General features: G+C 43.7%; 1 long non-coding RNA gene across 1 annotated transcript in view; it reads left to right on the top strand.

Moving 5' to 3' along the window:
* The window catches only part of LOC142787043 (uncharacterized), a 64,452-nt gene extending 39,147 nt beyond the window's left edge, over positions 1 to 25,305 (top strand). Inside the window, exons 2-5 of the long non-coding RNA XR_012889228.1 lie at positions 1,152 to 1,285; positions 1,352 to 1,440; positions 23,308 to 23,412; positions 25,090 to 25,305. This is a non-coding gene — a long non-coding RNA (uncharacterized LOC142787043). The remainder of the gene's footprint in view (positions 1 to 1,151; positions 1,286 to 1,351; positions 1,441 to 23,307; positions 23,413 to 25,089) is intronic.
* Positions 25,306 to 27,579: the final 2,274 nt, after the last annotated feature.

Below are 27,579 nucleotides of genomic sequence, written 5' to 3'. Positions count from 1 at the left end.
GAGAGCTTGCAGATAGAACGACTGCCCCCCCGCCCCCGTTGGTCACCTCAGAGAGAGGGCGCGAGAGTAAGCCCTATACATTAACACATTAGGAAGAAGAAGCTGCCGCTTGGGGGAGTGGGTGCTAAGTCAGTCCCATATATTGACATGATAGATAAGGGGCACTGCGACAAACCGTTGCCCCCCCCCCCCCCTAAAGGGAAATCTTGCGCACGCCTGTGATGCAAAACCTTAAAATATGAGCTGAGATTGCTTCGTGGAGCACCGGATGAAGAAGCTCGAAGGAGACAGCGTCATTCTCGCGGAAAAAGCGCCAATAACGAGGATCTGGAGGTAGTGGAGAGAGGGTGCCGGAAAGTAGCCGTCAATCTTGGTGTATATCAAGAATTCTCCCCATAGCGGCAGTATCTCGTAACAACAGTTCCTTGGACACTTGCCGCTCTTGAACTTTTTAACGCAACGGCGGCGACTCACTTGGAAGTCTCCGGAGTGCAGCATCAAAGGTTAGGCATGACCATTCAAGTTCCGTGGTGAACGGGCAACGAGAAAGAACAAGAGTAATACTCAAAAGAGTACGACTAACGGCAACCGTGTAAGCACTGCAAGGACTCGAATGATGGGACACTTCGCCATTATTTTGAGTTGGCATCAAAAACAACAAAGGCATTCCTTTATCGAGCACGAATACAGTAGCCTTGGTGAAGCGCTAGTGCCTAAAACCTGGCCTAAATAAGTCTAGAATCGACTCAAGGTCAGGTTGACGTTTGTTTCATTCGCTATATTGTATAATATTACATACATATCTTCTTTGTAGGTCCATTTTAGAGTTTCTTAAAGGGGTTTCTGTGCTACTATGATCTCCAATTTTTTTTATTCCCATCCTTTGCAGGTGGTCCTAAATTACCATCGCAATAATAGACAGCACTATATACGCAAAAAGTGAAATAGTGAGCAAGAAATTCTATTTACACGTGAATAGGAAAGAAATATTACACCGTGCTGTTAAAGTCTACAAACTGTGAATACTGCACTGTTAAGCATGAAACATAGTGTATTTCATGTTAGTGAGCTAATCTGTACCATCTTCTGAAGTTATATTTTGCATAATTATATGTGGTGCTCACATAAACATCACATTTTTCTTTCAACAGTTTTACACGGACAATACGACAATATGGACTATTCTGACTACACAAAGCAACATTACATGCAAAGTCGATTTGGTGGCTAATAGGTCTAAGACTTCCGTTTTCTTTGAAAGACATTACTGTATGGGGCAGCAATGGTGAGACATTATTACCATTCATTATTAATTGCTACTTGCGTGCTGACACAATTCCAACACATTTAGGATCAATGAAACTTTAGAGGGGACATTCATAAAAGCCAGCCCTCTTGCTAGACAAGGTGCTCTTGACGCGATGTTAGTGCATCCTCCAGGTAAGCCCTACGTATTTATATATTATATAACATACTTTCGCTAATTTTTAACATATCCTGAAAGAAAGCGAATCTTATTAATGTTCATTATTCAGCGCAACAGCAGCTATTACAACAATTGTTTTGGTATCGTTACCGTGTACACACCAATATTTACAACAAGAACAAAAGGCGTAGAGTCACTACATGAGCTTCTTTCAAATATTTTTTGAAATTAGCAACTTCGAACATTTCGACATTCGTTATTTGGGTTAAATATGAAGAAGTTGCCCCATGCTGTAACACGAACAAAGATGCATTCATGAGTGCATGAAGTTGTAATCTGTACAAGCAAATTCGTATTATTTTTTGATGTAACCTGCTCTAAGACCTTTGAGCACTACAGAGTATCCTATGAATAAATGAAATAAAAGAGCTTAGAACGTCCACGTTTGTTAGAAAAGTCTCTCAATACCAATTTGTTCACTGCAAAAAAAAAAAAAACTGCGGTATTTTTTTTATCTGCAGTTTAGTATCCTGAAACTTGTCTTGCTTCTCCAAAGCGTACGTGTTCTATTTCAAAACAACCTTTTGGGATTGGTTTGGTTGCTTTGCATCACATATCTGTCAGTGGGTCTTTGTTGACATTTCTATAATTAACAAATTATGCTGCTCAATTTAGCAAGTAGCGAACGAGTTGTCATCAAATTCGCTTCACCGTGTGATTATCAAGTCTTGGTACGATGGCACTAATATTGCCGATAAATTTTGATGTGAGAATGTTAAATAGCTTGTTTCCAAATAATTTTCGCGTCTGTGTAGGCGTTGGTATAGGCGCGGTTAATTGGAAGTGATAAATCATCTTGTACGTGACCAAAAAATTGAAGAACATGCAAATTAAATTTATATTAAAAGATTTCGCGTTCAACGAGGGCCGAATCCTGGCCGTTTGCGTTAGAAGGGACTTTTTCACCACAAAGGCATGCGTGTGCGTGGCAATAAATATAAATATGTTCCTCTGCTTGAAAATGCAGTGAAAACAGCCTTAATGATTTACAAACACATGCGTCCTGCATACAGGCTTCACGATAAAACTTGCATTATCACAGTAATGCTGCATGGTACAAGCTTGCTTTGGCATCACGTGTCAGGACATGTAATTCTTATATGCTTGTGGTTTAAAATAGGTCACACATTACAAAAGGCACACACGCTACTGCGTGTATTTCCTTAAGACCACGTAGTGGGTGCATAGTAAATTCGCAAGGTGAAACATTCCACGTGCATTATTGTACGTGGTTTAAACATGCTACCCATTAGATAAAAAATTCACTGGTATGCTAAAGCTTCACGGACACTAGCCACTTTCCACTGTGTTGATTAGATTGTAGTTACCTACAATTTAAACCTCTAGAGTAACACTCTTTACTGTAAAAAAAATATGCACTAAATGATTGAAGCACGCTCTAGGGACAAAATATTCGTATTGCTTTCAATTCTTCAAAGCGAAACTTAGAGATACTTACATTTTTAGCTTGTCTGCAAAATGATTACCTGTTTTGTCAATACCAGAACACCCGACTGGTGAACAACAGAAACAACGATGATTGGGATGTTTTTCGCTAAGCATCCTAATATCCATCCACCCAGGACGTCAGATGCACTCACTTGTAATAGTCTACTGATATGGTGTCGTAAATCACTCGTTAGCAACGTGTTCACTGATGTGTATTCTATGAAAAATATTGTGCAGTACAGAAGCCTATGAGACGTATTGTAAACAGGAGTTGTATGCAGAAGGCGACATTTTCACAAGTAAAGTTCTCTTTTTCAAGGCTAGAATTGACTTCTCCAGCCCTGATGCAGGTCTGCTTAATTCGTTCTCATCTAATCAGAACAAACGAGATGGATGGGGAAGCTGTAGAGGGATGGGTGGTGTGGTAAGGAGGTTGTCAGGCCAACTTGTGAGTAAAAGATGAAGAGATAACGTAAATAGAGAGAAAAGAAAGAAGCAATTGTGCATTGTTCGTATGTGCATTTGTTTTACTTAAATAAATGTAACACAATTGCACATATGGAGTTTCTCTTCCTAGGTGTGTCGCGATACAGGCACAAGATACCCAAAGAGTAATAAAATAGTATTTATACTTGTTGTCTTTGCCACTTAGCAGCAATTGTTGCAAGCCTGTCTAACGCTGTCCTTCCGTCCGCCCCACTCCCCTTGCCGCAGGTGTTGGAGCGGCCTCTGTCTCTCGCTTCACCCTCTCTGCTTCCTTCTTTCTCGCTTCATCCTCTCCACTGCTCGCTACAGTCAAGCCCGCTCCTCACATGGGTACCATCTCACGCGTGTCAACTCTCCCCTTCTGTTGGCGAGAATAAGCCGTGAGCCGGTGGGTGCACGGGCTGCGCGCAGTTTTAGAATGTTGCGGCCCCGACAATGTGGACAGTGCGCCCGTGCTTGCCACGCGATCGCGCCGACGAGGATGACGCCGTCACGCGATGCTTTCCGTAAGTGTACGCGTACCATTCCCGGCTGCCGTTGGTGTAGCGAATGCTAACGAAGCCGATCGCGTTCGCGAATGGCAAGGTCAACACCGACAAGGCATGAGCCATGAAAGCCAAACGCTAGCGTCGGCAGTGGAGGGTCAGCAACACCGACGAGGTGCGAGTCGGGAACACCGATCACTTTCGAAAATACAGAAGGCGCGCGGGTAACACCAACGAGACGCGAGGCAAAGAAGCCGAGCGCAAGCGTCTTAAACGAGGGCGGCCTCCCATGTCTTCAGAATTCATACAAGCGTCAAATCGACTAAACGATACATCGTGTTTCGCTTCAAACCGTTTTTCCAGCACCTGCTCTGACGCCTGTTTCAACCGGGACAACGGCGTGCGCATCGTTGTTGCTTCGCATCCCATCAGCGTTTTCTGATTTTGCAACAAGTTAAAACATTTAAACTCTGTTCTCCCGAAACTCGCCACTGTACCTTGTCCTCTTCTAGTCTATGTCTGGGTGTATCGCCCTGTAAGCCACAATGAGTTTTCACCAACTATCTCAGTTTTCTATCTTGCTTAATCTTTTGAAAACACGTACAGCAATGTTGCATCCAGTTTTGCTGCCAAGTTACTGTCCTATTTCGGTGTCATGTTCTTTTCAACCATTTTATGCGTGACACCGAACATTCGAATTGTTTTTATTGACTGCGTTGTTATGTCTCTTCATTTCGTGCACGCTTTACTTTCATATATTTTAGCAACAATGGCTATGTTTTCTTTCACCAAGTGGCACTACCGCGCGTGGGTGCTTTTTTTCATTGTGATCGCACGTTACTGGCTAGAGAATTTACAAATGTCATCTCTTGACCCTGCCATATATATGAACGCCAACAATTGTTTCACAGTAATATGAAACAACAGCCTGCACGGCGCCCACCGTTGAGATTGCTTTAGAGGCGAAGCTCCTTAAGACGTTGGTCAGTCGCGACCTGTATGTATGCATGTAAGTAGTGACCACCTCACAGCATATCCACGAAGTGAATGATGATGAGTGAGGCGAGGCTTCGGAAGGTTTTGTCGGCAAACCATAAATTATCCATATCTCATATTCGTCTGTCGTCTTTCTGTTTGATGCTTGAACGGATGGACGCATGGCGAACAAAAACATGGATGGACAGGCGCACAGACGGTCGCACGGACGGATGGCTGCACGAACGGATGCATGGTCAAACGGACGAACGGGCAGACGTACGGATGGGGAGATGGATGCATGGACAGACAGATGGACGCCCGGACGAATGAGCGTAAGAATCAATGTATGAACGGAAGCGCGGACGGAATAACGGATGATTCACCCCACTCATCATAATTCACTCTGTGGATATGCTGTCATTTTTCATTCTAACCAAGCAAAGGGTAAGCACTAAAATGCATGATTAACCACTGAGAAAAACTTGCGCGCCTTACGCTCTGCTAAGTTATACTCATTTGCTGTTTGTGGGTAGGTGGTGTTTTTCTGCGAAAACTTTCACCCAGTGAACAGTTTCAGCTCAACCAGTTTCGTTGCACGTTTATTACACGAAAGATCAATAACGTTTCGCTTATCCACGAGGAACATACTGAGAAGTCTGCCGGGTAGGCACAGCAGGAATTGTACGAATCCCATTACCTATTAGAGACATAAATGGTCACGATAAGGATTGACCGGTTGGCAAAGTGAACTGAACGTGTGGCTGAGGAAAAGCAAAGTGACGAGAGCTTCAGTCATAGCCTGTCTATGAATAACACAATATTGATCAGGTATGGAAAGTGACGTGAAAGTAAGGACGAATGAGGCGATGGTGAGGAGAAGAGAGAGGGTAAGCATAGTATTGACTTACGAAGTATGGTACAGCAACTTGATGCGAAAAAAAAAGTCGTGGTACGCTGGATGGAAAGAAAGGTAGCAGAAGGTGAAACGTAGGTGGAATGATAAAAGAAGGGTAGTTGAGCACAGGAGAAAGTGGGAAAAATACGTCACCGCCTTCACCATTGTCTCAGTATTTGCTGCACAATTGCGCGATTGTCCTGTTTTTTAGTGCTGCAAACACAAAATATATGTGGATATTTATTGGCTCCCAATGAGTAGTTTACACTTCTTGAATTGGGCCTCGCCGTGGTGGTCTAGTGGCTAAGGTGCTCGGCTGCTCACCCGCAGGTCGCGGGATTGAATCCGGGCTGCGGCGGCTGCATTTGCGATGGAGACGAAAATGCTTAGGCCCGTGTGTTCAGGTTTGGGTGCACGTTAAAGAACACCAGGTGGTCGAAATTTCCGGAACCCTAACTATGGCGTCCCTCATTATCATATGGTAGTTTTGGGACGTTAAACCCCACATATTTACCTACGTATCTAGTTAACTACATTTCCTGAATTTGGTGTATCGAGTTCGTCAATCGTTGAAACTCTCGGCATCTTTTGTTTTTCATAGAACAGAGGTTCGATTGAAGGTAAACAGGTTACGTTCGTAGCCCCTCGAGTCACCAGCTATTATGCGGTGTCACAAATGCAAAATCTTCGCTGGCATGATTTCAAGGCACTGAGAATTATATTCGATGTAAGCGAAAAAAGAAAGGTGTTGTTTTTTTGTAAGTTTTAGCAATTTGAGGTTATCAGTATGTAAAAACCTAATTATTTTGTCACCAGCCAGCTTCAGCAGATGCCTAAAAAAGTCCCAGCTTTGCCGCAAAGAGGAAGCAACGAACGCGATAAGAACAAATTGGAAGGTCACATGCAGATTGGCCAGTCGATCAAAGCGTGCTTCGCGTTTCTCGCGCACAAATGACGAAAGAAACGTCCTCCACGGCACAAATGAGCACAAATAAGCGTCTCAGTTGTTACATCGCTGTGCCTGGAAGGCGCACTCCTTTCGCAAACGCAGACTGTGCAAGAATTTCAGTGACCTTTGAGCGCCCGGTAACTAAAACAGCATCAATCCGATAAAAGCAGAACGCCATCCAACACGTACGATCCCCCCTGCCGCGAGATAGGGGTGCGCGTGTGAGCGTTCACCCTCTGCTCTTTGCTAGGCAAAGTGCATGTGGGAGATGAGAGTGGGGCCACTGTGTCGTGACGCTGTTGCTACACACGATCATTGCGCCAGCTGGTCGTAATGCTGAACACGATTTTCCCCCGCGCCTTCGAGATACCCGTCAGCAGCGCTAAGTGGTAGGTATAAATCGCTTGTCATTTGAAAGTTAATGAACGTGCTCCTCGGAGGCTCAGTGGTCAACGCCTCGAACTCACGATCGCCCCGCCGTGGTGGTCTAGTGGCTAAGGTACTCGGCTGCTGACCCGCAGGTCGGGGGTGCGGCATTACTTTCCAGCACCGTTCCAGACAGGTGACTGCCGCGCCACGGCAAGCCATGGCGCGAACTAATAAGAGTAGCCTCCCGCTAGGTGCTCTTCTCACGACCGCGCGCGGCCTAGGTGAAAAATTGAGCGAACATTCCTAGGCACTTTAGTCCCTAGCGGTGCACCCGCGCTGGCTGGAGCGGTGCGGGTATGTAAAGGCACCGCCTGCTGTGTTATGTGTGTGTCAGCGCTTCCTCAATTTCGGTATTGTGCGGCGGTTTGTATTATTGCGATAATATTTCTTGCGAATATGGTGATGCTTGAGTGCTGACTGTTCTGTGTGGACGTTAGTTTTGTATACGCGGTGCGCTCTGACGCGCTTTAGTGAACGCTGTCACATAGGTACTTGCTGCATGTGGTCGCGCTGCACTGGATTTCATCCGGACCGTGTAGCGGTGACTAATACCGGTTTTCCTCGAGAAATTTTGATCGCGCACTACAACTTTGTCGCTGCTGCGCTGTACAGCATCGAGTTTGGTGCAGATGCCTTGACCGCGATCACAAGTGTCTGTGGGACACTGGCGGTATGAATATCGCATTATTTGCACTACACGCACAGGTAGGCCAATGCGCATAGAGAGAAAAAAAAGCTTTGACTGCGATATCCCCTGTCGGTGATCACACGTTAATGCTTATACCAAGTTAAACCGTTCAGTTCTGTACACTTTTGTGGCCTCTGCTTCTTTGTCTGTTGCTTACATGACAACGCAAGAAAAAAGCAGTCTACTAATTACATCGAAATTACGTCTAAACGGTGCATTACACTTAGGCAAGTCTCTAGAAAATATAAAACGTCTGCAAAGAAGCCCATGTACATGTTCGGTCTTGCAAACAAGCTTATTGCTCACGCTTTTGGCAGATTTCGTTGTTAAGATTCTGCTGACACGAGCCACGGTTGGCCACCGCATTATACATATATTGTATAATTGGTGTGTCAAGTGGTCACCTGTAAATTGCGATCTGCAAAAAAAACGAGTGCTTTGCCTCCAGCGCAACTTTCGCATGCTAACTTTTTACTTAGCATCTAAATCTAAACCTCGTCGACATTGAAAGTGTCATCATCATCAGCCTGACTAGACCCGCTGCAGGACAAAGGCTTCTGCCATGATCTACCAATCCACCCGGTCCTGTGCTTTTCTTTGCCATGTTATGCCTGCAAACTTTTTAATCTCATTGACCCACCTAACTATCTGTCTCCCCTTCGTGTGTTTGCCTTCGCTGGGAATCCAGTCAATTACACTTAATGACCAGTGGTTATCCTGCCTACGTGCAATGTGCCCGGCCCATGTCCATTTCTTATTCTTGATTACAACTATGATATCCTAAGCCCTGGTTTGTTCGCTGACCTACTCTGCTCTCTTCTTGTCTTTTAAAGTTACACCTATCATTTTTCTTTCCTTCGCTTACTGGGTCATCCTCAATTTAAGCTCAACTCTCTTTGTAAGCCTCCAGGTTTCTGCTCCGTAGGTAAATACTGGCAAGATGAGTTGTTATATACCTCTTGAGGATTAGTGGCAGATTACCATTCATGATTCGAGAATGCTTGCTGAGTGTGATCAGACCTACCTTTATTCTTCTAGTTACTTCACTCTCATGGTTCGGCTTCGCGGCTCCTACCTGTACTAAGCAGACATATTTCTTTACAACTTCCAGCGTCTCTCCACCTATCGCGAAGTGCTGTTTTCTGCTGAGACTGTAGCAAGTTACTTTAGTTTTGTGGACATTCATTTTCACACCTACTTTTCTGCTTTCCAAGTTCAGTTCTGTAATCGTAAGCTGTAATTTATCTCCTAAGCTACTCATCGAGGCAATGCCATCAGCGAATCGCAGGTTACGAAGATACTTTCCACGAACTCTTATTCCGAACTCTTCCCAGGCTAGGGTCCTGAAAACCTCCTGTAAACACGAGATGAATAGCACTGGAGAAATTGTATCTAGCTGCCTTACACTCTTCTTTATTGGAATTCTGCCGCTTTCTTTATGGTGGCTGTACATTCACTGTAGATTTCTTCCAGTATGTTTATGTAGCGTTCTTCGATGCCCTGATTCAGTAGTGCCTGCATTACTGCTAATGTCTTGACTGAGTCAAACACCTTCTCGTACTCTATGAAGGCTGTGTATAGGTGTTGATTGTATATGAAGGTGTTGTTTGATATGCTCATGGCAGACGATAACGTTAACGTTATGGTACATTCCACAGTGCAGTTACGTGTGGCGTATTTCAATCGGTGCATCTTCTTTTCATAATCTCGCAGGTATTTATTTTGGGCAAAAAATACCAGTTATGTTCTTGTTGCTTTTTCCCACTTCATATTGCATATTATTTAATAAAAGATCCCTCCTCATGCATTATTAAAAGTACCAGGGCAGTGGAGGCCCTTGACACTTTGATTATGCACTACCATATTGGAATTTTCAACTGCAACTCAAAAACTACTGCTTAGCATATTTAATGCATGATAAACTCTATTGTTGCAACATTTGTCTGTGTAAACTTGTGGTTGTGAAAACATGCTCAGACTCTCGACAACAGCTGGTCCATTAGCTTTTAAAAAGCCCTCAAATGGTACTCCATGCCTACTGACTATAGCACAGCGTAATAGTATTTGCCTAAAATATGTGGCCAAGAGGTACGAAACAACAGTGTGGCACTTTAAGCAAGGTATTTGCAGTTAAGTAAAAGCTGGAAGCACTTAATCACAGCACTATTGGGAGTCTGTCACCATGTATATATCTTTTGTAAAAAAGCCTTTGTTAGTCTTTGGCAATGAAGTTTTAACGCCCTTCGCTAAAACCAAGAAAAGTCAACTGTTTTTCTGGGTCATAAGCTCTTTTGCTGGCCTCCAAACAATGTTATACTAAGCTCTATCCTTACTCTTTATATAGCTTGTTTCCTAACCTTTTATAACAAATTGCTAATACCTCAACAATAAATGTCTAGAAATTCAAATGCTTTCGAAGTCAAGATTGTCTCAAATTATTAGGATTTTCTTTAGCGTGTCAGGGTGGTGTCATAACATATTGAACGTCACTGTGATGAATCGAGTGTTTCGCTCTGATTTAACAGGTGCTGTTTCAACTGCTATGCATTTGCATAGATTGTCAAACAGATCACAAATATTCTAATAACACATGCCTCAACTTAGTAAAAAGAAAACTTCTATATTTCAAATGTGGAGTTTTATTGCATCTCATGAAGAGGGTAACATCGTTCAGTTAAAGCATTGATGGTGATCTCTATAGTAATAGAACTAATTGAATTTAAGTGATTAGTATTGAGGTTCCACTTTGTTGCATGTACATGTATCACCACCATGCTTATTCTCTTTTTTATGCCTCTTCATTTCATTATAGACATTTGAACAAACCGGAAGTGTCGTTTTATTATTGCCTGTTATTGTCATATTTCACTCTGACTTGCCATAGTATTTGATGCTAGATGCAAAAAAAAGAGATTATTATGTCACGTCTCTCATTCACCACGAAGAGGTTTCTTTTTAAGCTATTGGTCAAGGCAGTGACGTTATTCAGCATTCTGCTGTAGAGTATATGAGCAATACTGTATATGAGCATAAACATGTATATGCGACCATCGTTCGCATATACATGCTTTTTCGGTCTACACATGTAGCTTTAAAAATCATCAGTGTAAATGCGGCTGTGTTTATTTCGTGAAGAGGTTTATTAGCCGTTAAGGACAGCGATGAGACAGCCTGAAGAACCGTCCAGCGATCGGCACAGCAACGAACCGAAGAACGAGTCGAGAGAGCCGGGCGTTGGTGATGCTGCTTATTGCAGGCACATATTTTTCTTCACAATCGCCCCCGCTGAAAAAAGAGTCATCCTGGCGACCTAAGAAGCTTTAGGGGTAGGCTCATGATACGGTCTAGGCAGGAAACATGGATGATGTCACGTGCACGCCAGCGCATGTCATCCGATCGGGAAACTGGCTCAATTAGGTAATGAACCGGGGAGGTTTTCTCTAAAATGGTGTGAGGCCCCTCGTACCGGGGGTCAAGTTTTGATGAGAGTCCCAGAGTTTGGTATGGGATGGCAAGCCACGCAAGAGAACCTGGGGCATAGCTGGGATCCGGAAGAGAGGTGCCCCGGTTTTCTTTCTGGCGTTGCTGCTCTTCCGAGGTGAACGCACGGGCGAGCTGGCGGCACTCTTCGGCTTGTCGAGCAGCATCGGATACAGGTGGACATTCGGAAGCATCAGGATGGTAGGGAAGTAGAGTATCAATTCTATGGAAAGGGTTGCGTCCATAAAGAAGAAAGGTGAAAATCCCGTGGTTGTTTGTATTACCGTATTATATGCGAATGTGACGTATGGGAGAACACGGTCCCAGTTGCTATGATTAGATGCCACGTATATTCAGAGCAAATGCCACGTACATGAGTGCGGTTAAGCCGTTCCGTTAGCCCGTTAGTCTGCGGGTGGTATGCTGCCATTTTCCGATGAATGACGTGGCATTCCGAAAGCAGAGCTTCGACGACCTCGGAGAGGAAAGCGCGGCCTCTGTCACTAAGGAGCTCTCGAGGTGCGCCATGTCGAAGGATAAAGTGACGTAAAATGAAAGAGGTGACATCCTGAGCGGTAGCGCTTGGCAAATCGGCTGTTCTGGCGTAGTGTTTTATATGGTCGACCGCCACTATAATCCACCGATTGCCATCTGGTGTCAATGGAAGGGGGCCGTAGAGGTCAACGCCAACGCGATCAAATGGCTTTGCAAGGCATGGAAGCGGCTGCAATTTGCCAGTCGCACGTAGCGGTGTTGATTTGCGTCGCTGGCAGTCAGGACAGCACTGCACAAATTCGCGTACAAAATTGTACATATGCCGCGCCAGTAATAGCGATGGCGAAGGCGTTCATATGTTTTGAATACCCCGGCGTGGCCACATTGTGGATCGTCGTGAAGAGAGGCGCGTACTTGCGATCGTAAAGTGCGTGGAATGACCAGTAGCCCCTGACGGCCATCAGGAGCGTTGTTGCGTTGATGAAGAAGTTGATCGCGGCTGGCAAAATGGAAAGCTCGACGTCGCAGGAATCGAGATACCGGAAAGTTGGGCGTGCCGGATAGATATTCGAGAAGAGATGCGATCCATGGGTCAAGACGTTGTTCGGTGGCAATGGAGTCAAGATATAACGATGACAAGGTCTGGAGGCAAGTGTTTCCGTACGTCGGATCTGGTGGCAAAGGTGAGCGGGACAGGGCGTCAGCGTCAGAGTGTTTGCATCCACAGCGGTATACGACGCGAATATCGTACTCCTCGATGTGGGGGCCCATCGCGCAAGGTGGCCAGAAGGGTCTTTCAACGTGGAGAGCCAGGAAAGCGCGTGGTGATCAGTTACTAGATCGAAAGGTCGACCGTATAAGTACGGCCGAAACTTTCTAAGCGCCCACACCAGAGCCAAACACTCTTTTTCTGTCACGCTGTAATTAGTTTCGGCTTTCGTCAGAGTGCGGCTAGCGTAGGCTACAACGTATTCTTAAAAGTCGGGCTTTCGTTGGGCGTGAGCAGCGCCTAGCCCGACGCCGCTGGCGTTGGTGTGCACTTTGGTAGAAGCCGTTGGGTTGAAGTGACGAAGATTAGGTGGGGAGGTGCGCAGAAGGCGCAGAGTAGTGAAAGCAACGTCACATGCAGGGGACCAGGAGGAGAGGTTCACTTCACCGCGAAGAAGTTGTGTTAATAGGGACATGATGAATGCAAAATTTTGAACAAAGCGCCGGAAATAAGAGCATAGGCCAACAAAACTGCGGAGTTCCTTCATGGTTGTTGGCTTGGGAAATTCTGCGACTGCTCGAAGTTTTGCTGGGTCAGGTAATACGCCGTGCTTCGACACGATGTGGCCTAGGATGACGAGCTCGCGTGCAGCGAAGCGGCATTTTTTCAGGATAGGCGTCAGGCCAGCGTTGGTCAGACAAGTCAAAACGTGCCTGAGGCGAAGAAGGTGCGCAGGAAAGTTGTACGAGAAAGCCACGACATCGTCGAGGTAGCAGAGGCACATATTCTACTTGAGGCCACGAAGCGTAATATCCATAAGTCGTTGAAACGTGGCAGGCGCTTTACAAAGCCCAAAGGGCATGACGTTAAACTCGTATAGTCCGTCAGGTGTAATAAATGCGGGTTTTTGGCGATCAACTTCAGCCATTCGAACTTGCCAGTAGCCAGACCGCAAATCTAGTGACGAGAATAATTCCGCTCCATGAAGAGTGTCAATGGCGTCATCAATGCGCGGCAAAGGGTACACGTACTTCAAGGTTATCTTATTCAAATGACAATAGTCCACTCAAAGTCGGATATATCCGTCTTTCTTACGCACCAGGACGAGAGGAGCCGCCTGGGGACTGTGAGATGGCCGAATGACGTCTCTACGAAGCATATCTTCGACTTGATCATTGATGACGCGGCGCTCTTCAGTGGAGACACGATATGGTCTTTGACGCAGTGGCTGGTGTAGGCCAGTGTCAACATACTGCTTGACTTGCGGCGTGCGGCCCAGTTGAGGTTGCGACACATCGAAAGAATTCCGGAACTCATGCAGAAGATCAAGCAGGTCGGCATGTTCGGTGGGAGTGAGGGTGTCGGCAATGGCGCTGGAAAACGTATACTTGGATGACTCCTCGAGGGCCGACAGTGGTTTTGGGTGGTCGCAGTAGTCATCAGGGACATCAACCAAAGACGAAGGATCGAGATCTTGCACGTGGCCGAGACATTCTCCCGCAAGCAAAGTGACAGGTGTGACTTAGTCATAATTTGACTTAGTGAACTAAAGATTGCTCTTCATTTATTTCCTCCCATCTGGCGTCTACAGACTAGTCCGTACTCTATTAAGACTGAAATTTTGAAAGAAACAAAAAGAATTATGTTTTTACACTATAGCACCGAAATTAGGATATTTAGTAATTGCGTCTTTTTTATTTTATTACCAGCATGTCAAGTGCCGGAGGCATGACTGCTGGCTAACCGTTGGAGTTCATTCCTGGGTGAAAGTGAAACCTTTGGCCCCCGCCCCCGACGCTCATCAGCATTTTTGGTGGTTCATTAATTCAAGTAGCATAACAATCTGAAAAGTGGGCCAAATGTGACCTATCACCCTAATTTGTTATGCAGCACTGAGCAGCTGACTCGTCCGTCACTCAGTGTCAGCGCAGCCGATTTTACCTGGTTGAAACGCTCCCGCTGTAGATCGGGCACAGCAGAATAGCGACACGTGATCCTGAAACCAGCAACGTGTTTAAAACACACACGCAATAAATGTACATCATGAGTACACGTATCGCATCAAGAGAAATACGCAACACGTATGGCGGAAGTACGGTAAACAATGAAAGTCTTACTTTTATTGTCAAGAACTATACCAGCCTTTACAATAATCTCAGCAGGGTGCTGTACAAACAGAGCAACTTGCGCAGCGACAACGTTTTCGAATGGTGGTACATTAACACAGAGCGTTCTTACCATCACTGCCACAAAAATAATGGTGCAGAAGCGCGTTCACCCGGAGATCAGTTAGAGGTTGACAGCTCACCCGTCCTTGACACAAGGTGCACTATGAAGCTGTGAACATTTGTGGTCATCAGTGTCATCACTCAAGAGTATATTTATCGCGAGAAAGAGTGCTTGCCGGAAATAAACACGTAGCTTGAACTTTGCGCTGGTCCAACGACAAAACCGGCTGCTGCCATGAAACTTTTCCTCACAGGAAACAGACGCAGTGCCAACGAGCCAACGTAAGGCTAAGTTGTTGCAAACAAAGTTCAACGCAGCTACCACCTCAAATACAGCAGCGATGACCGGCGATTCCTGCTTAATACGTTTTTGTTTTTAATCTTTCATTTTAAATGTTTGAAGCAAACGATCTCTTCACATGCTTGAATACCATAGTCATCGTCATTAGTAAGCCCGCAAAAATTGAATGCAGAACATTAAGGCACCGAAAAATGCTAATAATATTATTATTATTATTATTATTATTACTAATATTATTATTATTTGTTACTATTATTATTACTACTATTAACTTGCGGAGAAATTGCAAGGCTCCTCTGAAAATGGAGCAGAGACACAGTCACACGCATTCTCAGCACTACCCTCGAACACTCGTATGCGAGGCATTAGAAAAAGAAAAAAAATATGACATTGAGGAAATGAAGAAAACCTGAACCACATTGATTCCTAAAACGAAACTGCAGTTAGGTTAAAGCACTAGGGCAAGAAGTAAGCAAACTCTCCCAAATGACAAAAAAAAGAGAAAAAAGATACAACAACCTACAAAAGCTACCCACTCAAGATCTAAAGCTGAATTAACTGAGCTAAAGCAGCTGATTAACAAAAAGAAAATTGCCGACATGGGGAATTATAGCACCAAAGAATTAGATGAAAACTTCAAAGAAAGGCCAGAGCTTGACAACAGGAAACTAATTACGAATGCACACTCCAACAGGGAGAGCAACATAATCAGCAGTCTCAACATCTATAGTAAGTTGGCAGAAGGCGTTTACTACAGCTCACAAATAACCGACTAACAGAGAAAGAAGCCAAAGTTCAACAAAACACTTAAACTCCATGAGTAAATATAAACAAAGTTAGAAAAAAACATAAAATCAGAAGCCAAACCAGGTACGAATCTCCTTAGATACCCTACCCTGAGAGAATGGAATAGAGCCCTACAAAACATGACCAACGAAAAATCATGCAGCGAAATCGTTGACCCGATCAAAGATAGAGATCTCGTGTTTAACAAGCTTTTGACACTTTCTGCACAATGCTTCACGTACTGGCGAATAAAATGTACAACCGAACTGTAAAAAGTCCAATACCAAACAAATACAGAAAAAAATAGATGAAAGATTTGAAGAATTATACACAGATCAACAGATGTCCCACTAGGGATCATAGTCATGTGCTGTCAAACTAAAAAATCTGCGAAACGGAATATATCAATTTACTTAGCTTGGAGAGACTAATAAAAGGCATTCGACTCCGTAGAGATACCAGCAGTCTTATAGTAGCTAGTGCATAATGCATGCATGAATACCCTAGCCAACATCTACAGAGAGTCCACAGCAGACAGACAGACAATGAACATTATTTAGGTCTTGAGGGGCGACTACAAAAGTTTCTTTGTGGGGGAGGAGCTGTCGCAGAGCAGAAAAATTTTATTCGTGAAGGGAATCTGGCAAGAAGACGAAATCTGAGCAATATTTACAGCGTGCTTAGCAGACGTATATGAGCCACCATGTTTATAAGAAACACGAATTAACATTTAAAAGGAATATCTCGGTACTTGCGCTTTGCAAATGAAAATTTGCTTTTCAGCAGTGGTGCCGTTGAACTACAATGAACTGAGAGTCCAAACCAAAAAAGTGTTCAAGTAGGGTTACAGATAAATAAGTAAAAGACAAGGCTTTAATGTTAGGAGGCCAGACAAGAGAGCGAGAGTTCACAACGGCATACTAGAACTCTTACAATATATATGTATTTAAGTCAGATATTCACAGGACACACTACTCATGAAAAGGAAGTTCACCAAAGGATAAGGATGGGCTAAAGCTTTATTGGCAGACATTCTCAAATCATAAAAGGCAATTTACAACTGTCCCTAAAGCAGAAAGTGGTCAACTATTGTATGCTGCGAGTACTAACATATGTTGCAGAAACTAGAATGATAGTAAAAAAGAAAAAGAAAAGAAAAAAGTTCAGAACAGAATTAGAACTATGCAAAATAGAAACAGAAAATGGTTAGCATAACATAACGATATAAAAAAAGCCGAGCTCGATAGAGAACAAACAGGTCTAGATGACAGTATAGCTGACATTAAGAAAAAAAGGGTGGACCTGAGCAGGTCAAGCAATGTGAGGGAGAGGCAAGTGACCAGTTAGGGAGATTGTTTGGCTAAGAAAATATGGGAAAAATAGCTGAGAAAGGCAGAAGGCTAGATGGGATTTCCATGCATAAGATTGAATCAGCTTGCACAGGGTTGGGAAAATTGTAGGTAAGTTGGAGAAGCCTTTGCATTGTACATAAAAAACATTGGACATAAAAAGGGCTGATATACAAAAAGAGCATGCGTTATCGAGCTGTTGCACATGGAATGTTGGTTTCCATACCAACAGGTTATTCAACTCGCATCGCAGTGCTACTGCTTACGTATTGTAGTTGTACTACCAAATGCTTTTCGACATGTCTCTAGCAACGTTGAAACATATCGGGAAGATTTACCAGAAACATGTACAGCCATGTCCTCGACTCTGTATAGTGCATCTGCAGCCAGGCTTAATCCGTGATACCTTGCAGAAGTTGTGGGCTTCGACGTGGTGTGCCCAGGAGCACGCATGATCTAATAGACATGTTGGGCTGCTTTGAACAAGAGTGACCACGTTGAAAGGTGTGCCTGTTTAACCGTAGACGCATGGTTCCTCAGGGTGCTTTCAGCATGTGAATTCTGAGAGATGACGCATTTCGACTGATAACACATGCCTGTCTAGACACTTGTTATTGTGCCTGGTCAAGTATGATATGGTTGGCATTGCAAAACTTTTTAGCACCAACCACTCCAGTTCTAAACTGAAGCTCATTACATGAAGGAGGTGAAGAAATAAGTGCGCCTGCTACCACACTTCGTATTTTAACATTTTACAAATTTGCTAACACAACAAAACGAAGGCATGACTTCCCCGAAACGCCATGTTCTACAAGAAGTGAGTGCTCTTTTTGGGGAAGTTGCACCTTCATTTGGTGATGTTACGAAAGTATGTGAAATCATAATTTGTGGCAGAAGGTGTGCTTTCTTTACCTGCTTCATTCTATTTGCTTCAGTTTGGACCTGGAGTGGCTGGCACTGAAGAAAATTCGTGATGCCAAGTGTTCAGCAGCCCACATAACTGAGGCAAACTGGAACCTGAAGATGAGGCATGCCCGCTGTTTCATACTGAAGACACCTGCTCGCACGACCCGGGAAGGCCTCACTGGGCTGGCAAACGTTTACATTGCAGAAAGTGTATGCTATGTACTCAGCAAAGGCCCAAATTTTTAGCCCTGAACCTCTTTTGCTGGCTCACTGATTACTGGCATTGCACCGAGGAGTTGCGGCAAAAGTAGGTGTCGTAGTTAGGGACTATTGCTTACAAGACATTGTCTAAGCTCTAGCGAGAACAGAGAAAAAAAACCCTCTTCGTCAGTAGGATACGTTGGTAGCTGTTGTCATTCTCCAAGCGCAGCAATTTCTGCCCATTTCAAGTGGATAAAAGTAGTGGCTCTGTAGTAATGAATGTAGATTTGTGTAACTTCAAGGCAAGACAAGCAGTCTACATGAACTTCGTCAAGTTAAAAGTCATCAAAACAAGAGTTTTGAAAAGCAAGGCAGTGGCTCTGAGTAAAGACTTGGAACATGAACTAGCAGAGTCTATCACATACTGCAGCTAGCAAAAAGAACACCCTTTCTGTGTTTGCTACGGCCAAGATGCATAAGCCGAGTGTTTCATTCAGGACAATTGTGAGTGATTGAGGTAAATGGCAGAACATGATTAGCCAGTTTTTAATGAAGCGGCTAGACTCAGTTGCTACGAGACACCCGTTTTAAACTGAGAATTTTTCACGCATCTTCCATTTTCTTCGAAGAATCTTTCGATGGGTACTTGTTCTTGGCAGATGTTGAGGACCTATTTTATTCTGTCCTGCACGGTGAATTGTTTTTCTACATAAGAAGTTGCACAGACGAGAGTGATGTGGTTACCTTCAGAAATGCTGCGGGTATGGCAGCATAAGCTTTTGTGGCCATTCTAAAGTTTTATGTTAAAGGTAGCTCGTGGGTTGCTCCTGTGTTGCGCAATTTTCTATGTTTGAGCGTAACTGCTTTTATTACGTTCCACCAACATTTTATTTGTGGGAGGTCTTGAAAGTTCTTACGTATGATGATAATTTTTTTCATTATTTTAAAGAAACTATTCACCACCACATATTAGCCCATTGTTGACATTGTTCTAGCAGGCTTTCGCAGACTGAAAAATGATTGGTGTTTACACATTAGTTGAAGGCTTGTGTCTTTTTTGCAATTTTTGCTAAGCGCATTACCTTGCAGAGTCGTCACGGCTGTTTGTTTTTCGTCAAGGTGCGCTGAAAAATTGCTTTCGTACGAGTTGACGCATTCCAAAACTGTGAAAAGGGCCATAGCTGAACAATGCCCAGAGTATGCATGTGCAGGTTCGTGCTCACAAGTTGTGCAGAAGACTTTTCAAAACCGATTGGACAGGCTGACTGTGGTTGGTTTCCTTCGCATGCTTCTTAACGCTGTAGCTGCGTTGCTCCACCAGACTATCAAGAGAGAATACCACGGTACTGGGGTAGAGCAAGAGCGCAAAACAGCGAAACCTGAGGTTGTACTGTGTATGCACCGAGCTGCACACGACCTAAAAATTGTTGCAAACAGAGATCGTATGCCGATTATTTTTCCTGCGCCACAAAAATCATCTCTACTTTCTCATGTATACTATATGATGGAAGCAACAAAGGCACGCCAATCATGCACAAAATGTGTCGACGTGGTCGTTTATGAATTTGCACTATACTACGGCAAAAGATAAACGTTGGCCGGGCAAGAATATGCGTGAATGAGCATACACAGAAACGTGAGCTTTCGTTAAAAGATAAAGATGGGGCCCATTTGCTGATACATTGTGATTCTCATAAGTGTGAGCCATACCTGGACAAGGTTTGGATTATTGGCAGAAGCAGGGACACAACTACTCGAGAATGCATGGATGCGTTTTGGATAAAATCATGAGGTTCATTAGGTATCAGTTGTACTTTGTCTTTCTGCTAGGTAGAGAACAAGTTCACAGATTGTGATTAGTTAGTATGCTCTCAATGTGACCATAGCCTACTCCACGCATGTGTGCCTATAATTTATGATGCAGGATATGATGAATACACTCTAGAAACTTTGAGCTCCCCTAGACTGCTTCTCTCATTACTTTGTCATTAAAAACAGCCATATCTTTGTGGCTTCTAAAAGGACACGAACCAATTAGAATAGCAAAGAATACTTCTAGCGGACCTTTGTGTCTTAAAAACCCGTAGGGGCAAATTTGACATAGAGGGACACCGTGTCTGGGTGATGCAGACTAGGGAGACATGAGGCTATGACAAGTTACCGATATGCAATGACAAGAAGAATAAATGCGGTGATTGTGTGAGCATTCCAAGCTAGAAAAGGCTAAGAGTGACCAGTGCCTTGTGTCGCATAAGCCATGAAATAACAAAAGCAACCACCGTCACCTCTGCCACCATCTGGAACGTAAAACCACTACCAAAGGCAGCATTCATTGCCCTTCTGCACAGGCTTACGGCATGCAGCTCCATAAAAGTAAAGCGAGGGCACATAAATGCTTCAATGTGGTAGTGTCAGAGCGCATACTGAAATCTGTTGCAGCGAAATTATTAAAAAAGTCACTTCTTTTTTACATAGTCGTTTTAAAAAATCTTTAAATCAGTCTGAAGACAACATTACATTCTACAAAATTTTGCTGGTGAATGGAAATTTTTCGTTAAATTTGAAACTTCGTAAGATGATTCTGCTAGATAGAGTTGTATTAGTATTTATTAGAAAAATACACATTGGGGAGCTATGAAAATTTTGTAAACGGGAGTTGGGTGCTGGAAACGATGTTTTGACAAGTGGACTTGTCTTTTACAAGGGTCAAAAAAATTTTAGAAATTTCTTGCAATATAAAAACCGTATTACTTTATCATTGTGCCTATCCCAAGAAATGAAGTTATTTATAATATACAGGAGCCGAGAAATGTAACTTGATGCTATTTAATATTGCACTGACTGCTAAGCGGGGACAAATGTGCTAATTTGATAGTGAAGTAAACATCACATCTGTTGATTAAAAAATAACAAGCAGGAAAACTACTAATAAGACCCAAAATGGCATTGTATTTCCCAAAGAATGAAATGTCCTTAAACTTTACATGTGATACTTGGTTTAGCAAGAGTGAACACATATATGTGCGGGAACGTATTGTAATAAAGGGCAGGACTACACGGACGCTAGTGAAGGGACAAATCGCTCTTGTGCCCGTATAGTCGTGCGTTGTGTTAAAATATGTTAAAGTACTGTCACCAACTGGTCCATCTTTCAGTCCTTCTGTGTACATGTGCTTATTTGCGGACGTCCCATTATTACATACCTAGCTACCCGGTATGATGCGCCTTTTCTGCACAATTTTGATAGAATACCTCTGTATATCTAGTTAACTGTTTTTCTTTCATCCTCGTCTACTGACGCAACAGGCAGCCCAGAAGCTAGAGACCACAAGAGCGCACAGAAAGGGTTTGAACACTCGCACGTGTGATCATACCGGTGTCACGCGGGCACTTTTGATTGCAATCAGCTAGGGCATCTGAGCCAAACTCGATCCGGCGCAGCAGCGACAGACCTGTCGATCTCGATTAGAAGTATTCGAGTGACACCAGTATTAGTCCCCGCTAACTGCCCAAAGTAATCGGATCAAATACGGTGCAGCCGTCATCTAACTACGATATAAAAGGGTACGACATAGCAAACAAGAACCCGTGTGACAGTGGTGTTGTCAGTACAGTTTGTCAGACCTTAAATCTCATTTGGAAACATGTCTGCACAAACATGATCATGCCTACGCGGGTGTAATTCAATGCTACCGCTCGCATGAACCAAGCAACACTAACTTATCATCAAATGAGCAGGAAACTAAATTTGTCAAACAAACCACCACACAGCACACACAAGACAGCCAGCACTTGAGCATATCACATCGACGCGGTATGTTGGTCATTCAATGCTCCCGCTTGCTCGAAACACCCAAGGCGCTCGATCTCCCCCTTTGAAGGATCGGTCGGCCGAGAATCAATGCCACATCATTAGATTCGCAAGCAATAATAGCGCAATCCTCACACACCGCAGTACAGCACCAAAATCAACGTTAACCCAACTAGTGGAAACGCTGACAGTCGACATCAACGCACCGCTAGGGACTAAAGCGCCTAGGGATGTTCGCGCGATTTGGGTGCCTAGGCAGAGTGCGATCGCTATGACTCGCCGTGGCGCTGCAGTCACTTTCTGCAACGGTGCTGGAATGTAATGTCACGTCAGAGGTTCGAATCCCCGATGCGGCGGCTGCATTTCCGATGGAGGCGAAAATGTTTTAGGCCCGTGTGCTTAAATTTGAGTGCACGTTAAGAACACCAGGTGGTCGAAATTTCATGAGCCTTCGTCTACGGCGTCTCTCATAACCATATGGTGGTTTTGGGACATTAAACCCCACATATCAATCAATGAAATCATCGAACTCACAATTCAGAAGACATAAGTTCGATTCCGTGCACCCAAATCTTTCTTCTGGATTTTTCGTTACTTGCATTTTCATTTAAACAGATACATATTATACGTATACGAAGAGTGATGGTGATACCCACGCTGACGCCGGCGGCAAAATCCTGCCGAAAGTGCTGATATTGGTACTATCGCAACGAAAGTATCCACTATTAAATCCGAAATGCATGCAGTTTTGTGTTGTGTTTATTTCGAGCGAAAAGAAATATTTTTCACAACGATCCTCGAACGCGTCACGTCGACCAGTCATGGAACATGGTAGTGTAACCTGCAAAGTGATTCTCTGCAGCAAGCGTAATGAAGATAAATGACTGCCAATTTTTTCTGTTCAAGATGCTTTCAAAAATGTGCACACGAATTTTCTCACCATTTGATGAAACACATGGGGCGTGACGTGTCATTAAAGTTGGCATGTACATTTGTAAATACCATGATTGAAAGAGATAAAAATAGCTGATGAAATGTGTCATTTTTAAATCATAGTTTTGAACTTTGTTAGCGCAATGCTTGCTACAGAGATCTATGTGTTGCTTTTGTTTTGCTGTGAGCCTAGTCCGGCTGATCGTGATGAACGTGGTAATGATCGTGATGAACGTGGTAATGATAAAAGCACATTTTTGTAGGAATTGTCGGCCGCAAGGTTGAACAGCTACTAATCACTGACAAGAATCGTACTTGCGGTGTCTTCAAAATATATCTTCAGCAACTATGGGCTGGTAGAGACGAAGGTAAGGAAACATCAATCCTAAAACAGCGGGAGCTACAAGTAGCAGGCTCATACATCAACAAAGTATAAAAGAGACACCCGCTGATAAGTAATAACTGTTCCTTACAACGTAGCTGATACAATTTCACACCTGTTTATTACACCATCTTGTGGTTTAACAGTAACTACTTAGTTCTATTGCAGCCTAAGTACGCTTTCGCGTGCCGTACGGAAGTCTTCTTTACCGAAAAAGAAAAAAAAATGTGTCCGAGTATTTTTCCTAAGTATGCCTAAATATATAATGCAGGCATCGCACATGCTATAACGGTATAATGCTCTAGTATCCGTTACAAGTGCGCGGAGTGGCCTGTATTACGAGCGACTCAAGGTAAAGACGCATTGGTAGTCATTTTGTTCTGGCGAAAACAGGTGCCTTCACTGAGTCGATTTCGTGTTCACCTGAGGCGTGCTCAGCCAGAACACACCCTTGTTTAAGTGATGACTGGTTTGTTTGAAGTGCTAAGCGTCCTCAGTTAAGACAGGTAGCCTCAATCCACAAATAGAACAACGTACACTACACTAGGTTAATTATCTCTGGGAAACTCGTCCTTCGAACTGACGAAGGACTGTCTCAGTTATCGGTTCCTACAACGTCCTGCGTTCATATGGCCCAGTGAAATATGTTTCGAAACAGAACTGCGACGAGCCCTCGTCAATGCGAAGCACGACTTACCCTAAAAAATGTTTTTCGGGCACCACTCGGCGAAAGCTCTTGTCGGCGTCAGGAGATGGCGTAGGGCGAACCAATCGGCCAAAGCTGCGCTGTCGTCGGAGATCGTGGGAGCCCAACCGGTTGGCATGAAATCCAGTGAGCGAGTCCAACCGGTTGTGCTCCCGCAATCTCCAACGACAGCGCAGCTTTGGCCAATTGGTTCGCCCTACGCCACCTTCTGACGGCAACAAGAGCTTTCGCCTTGTTTGTTTTGTGTTTTTATATGAACACCACGTTTTATGTGTCGAGCTGTGACAGTATTTAGACCGCGCACGTCCTCTGCATGATAATTTAGCGCGGGATTTATTTTTAAGGTTTGCGCTGTAAGTTTTTAGTCGCTTCCGTTTCTTAACGTGGATTTGCAATTTGTTGGGGTCGCTTAAAGAATGTGCAATAAACACTGAACTACCTCTGTAAAGACACGTTTCACTTCTGTGTTATACCGATTTCTATATAGGGAGATCAGCAACGTTTTAAAAATAATTGAATTATCAACCATAAAAAATGCTTAAACAGGCTTTTATGCCTACTGATCATTAGGCGTTGTAACTTGCTATCAAAGCAGCAATATATAAATATGAAATGTTTTATTGAACTTAGAAATGAGCAAAACCTGAGTTTATATATCCATGCTCAGCTTTCCCAGATCAGTTTACCGTCAGAAAGTGTATGCAGGATTTCTGAGAATCGGAAAAATGTGCGAGTTTTGCAGAAGAGGAAACGACAGTAATAAGTTGTGCATACTTAAAACAAAACTTACATCGGCTCTAAGGCAGCTAATTGTAGAGCCCAGAGTTTATAGGTTAATGCACGGTAACATCTTCTGAATGGCGAACACATGTTTCAAAGTGCTCCAGGTATCGCGGTACTTTTGTTCTTTGTAAATGAAAAAACAACTATGTCATATAACCTTTCTTTCTCTTTTAGACGCAGTGTATGAGTTGCGAGCGCGAAATCAAAATAACAATAATATTGCGAAGAAGTGCAAGAAGGAATTCACGAAGTACAGCAGTGGCAAAGGCCGAAAAATATACTTCTCTCATTGCAACGCCAGTAGTTACGACTGCAGCATATTGCCTGAATGATCCGTGTTCGTGATTGATAAGTGATGGTTGTTTTGAATAAATTAGTTTTCTCAGTCAAGGTAGCTTGTTGTTTATGCCTTTGCAGTGCACTACAGTGCTTGTGAAGTAAATAGGACAGAATTCGGAAGCCACAGCTTTGCTTCCTGCTATCTATGCAAAACTAGAAATTCTTCCGCGGAAACAATAAACACTGGATTAGGGACGCATAGAGTGCGATTAAGCAAGCTAGAAGTGAAAGCAGGAAAAGAGAACAACAACATCATCAAGAAATCTACGCATTAGAGGCCAATTATACGTGTAGGATGTTTTTGCGGAGTATGCTGTAAAATAAACTATATATCCATAATTCCTATCATTTTAATGTCATTTTGTATGATATCACAAAAAAAAACCACTGAGGAGCACTCCTGCGGGTACTATTGTTTTCAAAGTGAAGGCAACGATTCGAAGTTTCTTCGAAGAATTGCTACCTAATTTATTTCACCAGCTCTTTCTTTTACAGTGAGTACAATTACGTGAAATCAAGACTATCGGGGACACTGGTTTCACATCGAATTGGCCTAGATGTTTTCACACCTATAAGAACACGTCTTGTTATGAATCACTCTTCGCTAAGAATTAATGGCGCATATTGCATGGGAGGTGACTTTCGTTGTAATTCTTCTTTACACGTCTTTGCGTTGGTATTGGTGACAAATATTTAAATTTTTTTTCTGCTTCTTTGAGCTAAATCCCTCTGACGTGCAATGAACGGCGTACCAAATGTTTTGCTGTTGCCTGCGGCATGCAGACGTTTGACGCGAAATCAGAAATTATGAAACCCATAAGAGAGCCTATATTCCTTCAAGATATGTATTGTGTTTACGGTCCGGCTCATGCCATGAGTTTTTCCGTGTCACCTTTGACCTATCATGGCAGGACATTCCAGAATGCGGTGTTCTCATGTAGTTTCCTTTGGCAGGGAGGTATTTATTCACCACACAAATCAAGGCATTGCGAGTGAATGCTTGTGCGCTTCTGTTTCTTCTTAGGTTGGTAGTTCGCCAACCACTCCGTACTTGATGTGCATATTGTTGTTGTACGGGAAGAGTGGGCTTACACTACGCAAACTTGCTTGGTGGTAGGGTGGCAGTAATACTAAGTTTAGGGGCAAAGCTCCTTATAGCCGCACCCGTTCATCCCTCGTATCCATTGTAGTAAGTAACAAGTATAACATTTTGACCTACAACCTGGTGCCGGTGAGAGATTTCTTCTGCGCGTTGTTGAACAATAAATAATAGTGCTCAATGTACATACCAATAGCTACTAAGGGGAAATGAGAGACAGCAGCATTCGGCTTTTAGTTAACACGCACGCTGCAATCCCCATTAGCAGTCATTGGCATGTACATTGAGCACTATCTGACAAGAAAGTGTTGCTACGTTATACTCGCTGGGTGTAACTTCCTTAGTTTTAGAAAGGTTTAGCGAGCGTTCAGCAGCAGCGCCACGAATACAATGAACTAGTATATACCATGAACTCGAGGTGGTTAAAAGTGGGAAGTAGATACAAAGCACAAGCCGTAAGAAGAAGCCGAGTTCTTCTGTCTCTCATTTGCCATTAGCAGCCTTTGGCATGTACAGTCAGCACTATCTGACAGGAAAAGGTTACTACGTTATACTCGCTGGGCGTAACCTCCTTGGTTTTAGAAAGGTTTAGCGAGCGTTGGGCTGCTGTGCCATGAATACAGTGAACTAGTATATACCATGAACTCGAGGTAGTTAAAGGTGGGAAGTAGACCCGAAGCGGAAGCCATAAGAAAGTGTGCGTGTGCCACCTCTCGTTTAGTCCTTGGAATGTCCGCTGGATGGCGGTGCTTCTATATGGGGAATATATAATGAAAAAATGCGAGATGGTGGTACTTGGAGTGTTGAATAGGTGGACGAATGGACACACAGAGAGAGGCTTGGATGGACGCATGAACAGACGCAGGGGTGGAGGCATGGACGAACGCAGGGAAGGACGCACGAACAGACGCACGCATGGACGGGCGGATGGACGCATGGACGGTCACACAGACGGACGCATGGACGGACAGAAGCAAGAACGAATGGACGGACGAATGCTTCGCCCAACTCTCCATCATTCACTCTGTGGGTAGGCTGCCATTTTTTTTACATTTGTTATGTTTCCGAGAAGTATCAAGTGTTTTATCATTCTGTGCCATGCAAACATCAGCAGTGAAGAGTGCCCCTGCTTAATTGCACAGCCTCGAGAAAAAGTTCATCAGGAAATAGAGAGTTAGCGTAACATTAGTAGACGCCTGTCCAGCCTGGCCTGGATCGCTTGCAAT

The sequence above is a fragment of the Rhipicephalus microplus genome, unplaced genomic scaffold (genome assembly GCF_043290135.1).
Source record: "Rhipicephalus microplus isolate Deutch F79 unplaced genomic scaffold, USDA_Rmic scaffold_42, whole genome shotgun sequence".
NCBI classification, from domain to species: Eukaryota; Metazoa; Arthropoda; class Arachnida; order Ixodida; family Ixodidae; genus Rhipicephalus; species Rhipicephalus microplus.
The sequence above is the reverse complement of the archived record's forward strand: the minus strand, read 5'-3'. Positions and strand labels throughout refer to the sequence as shown.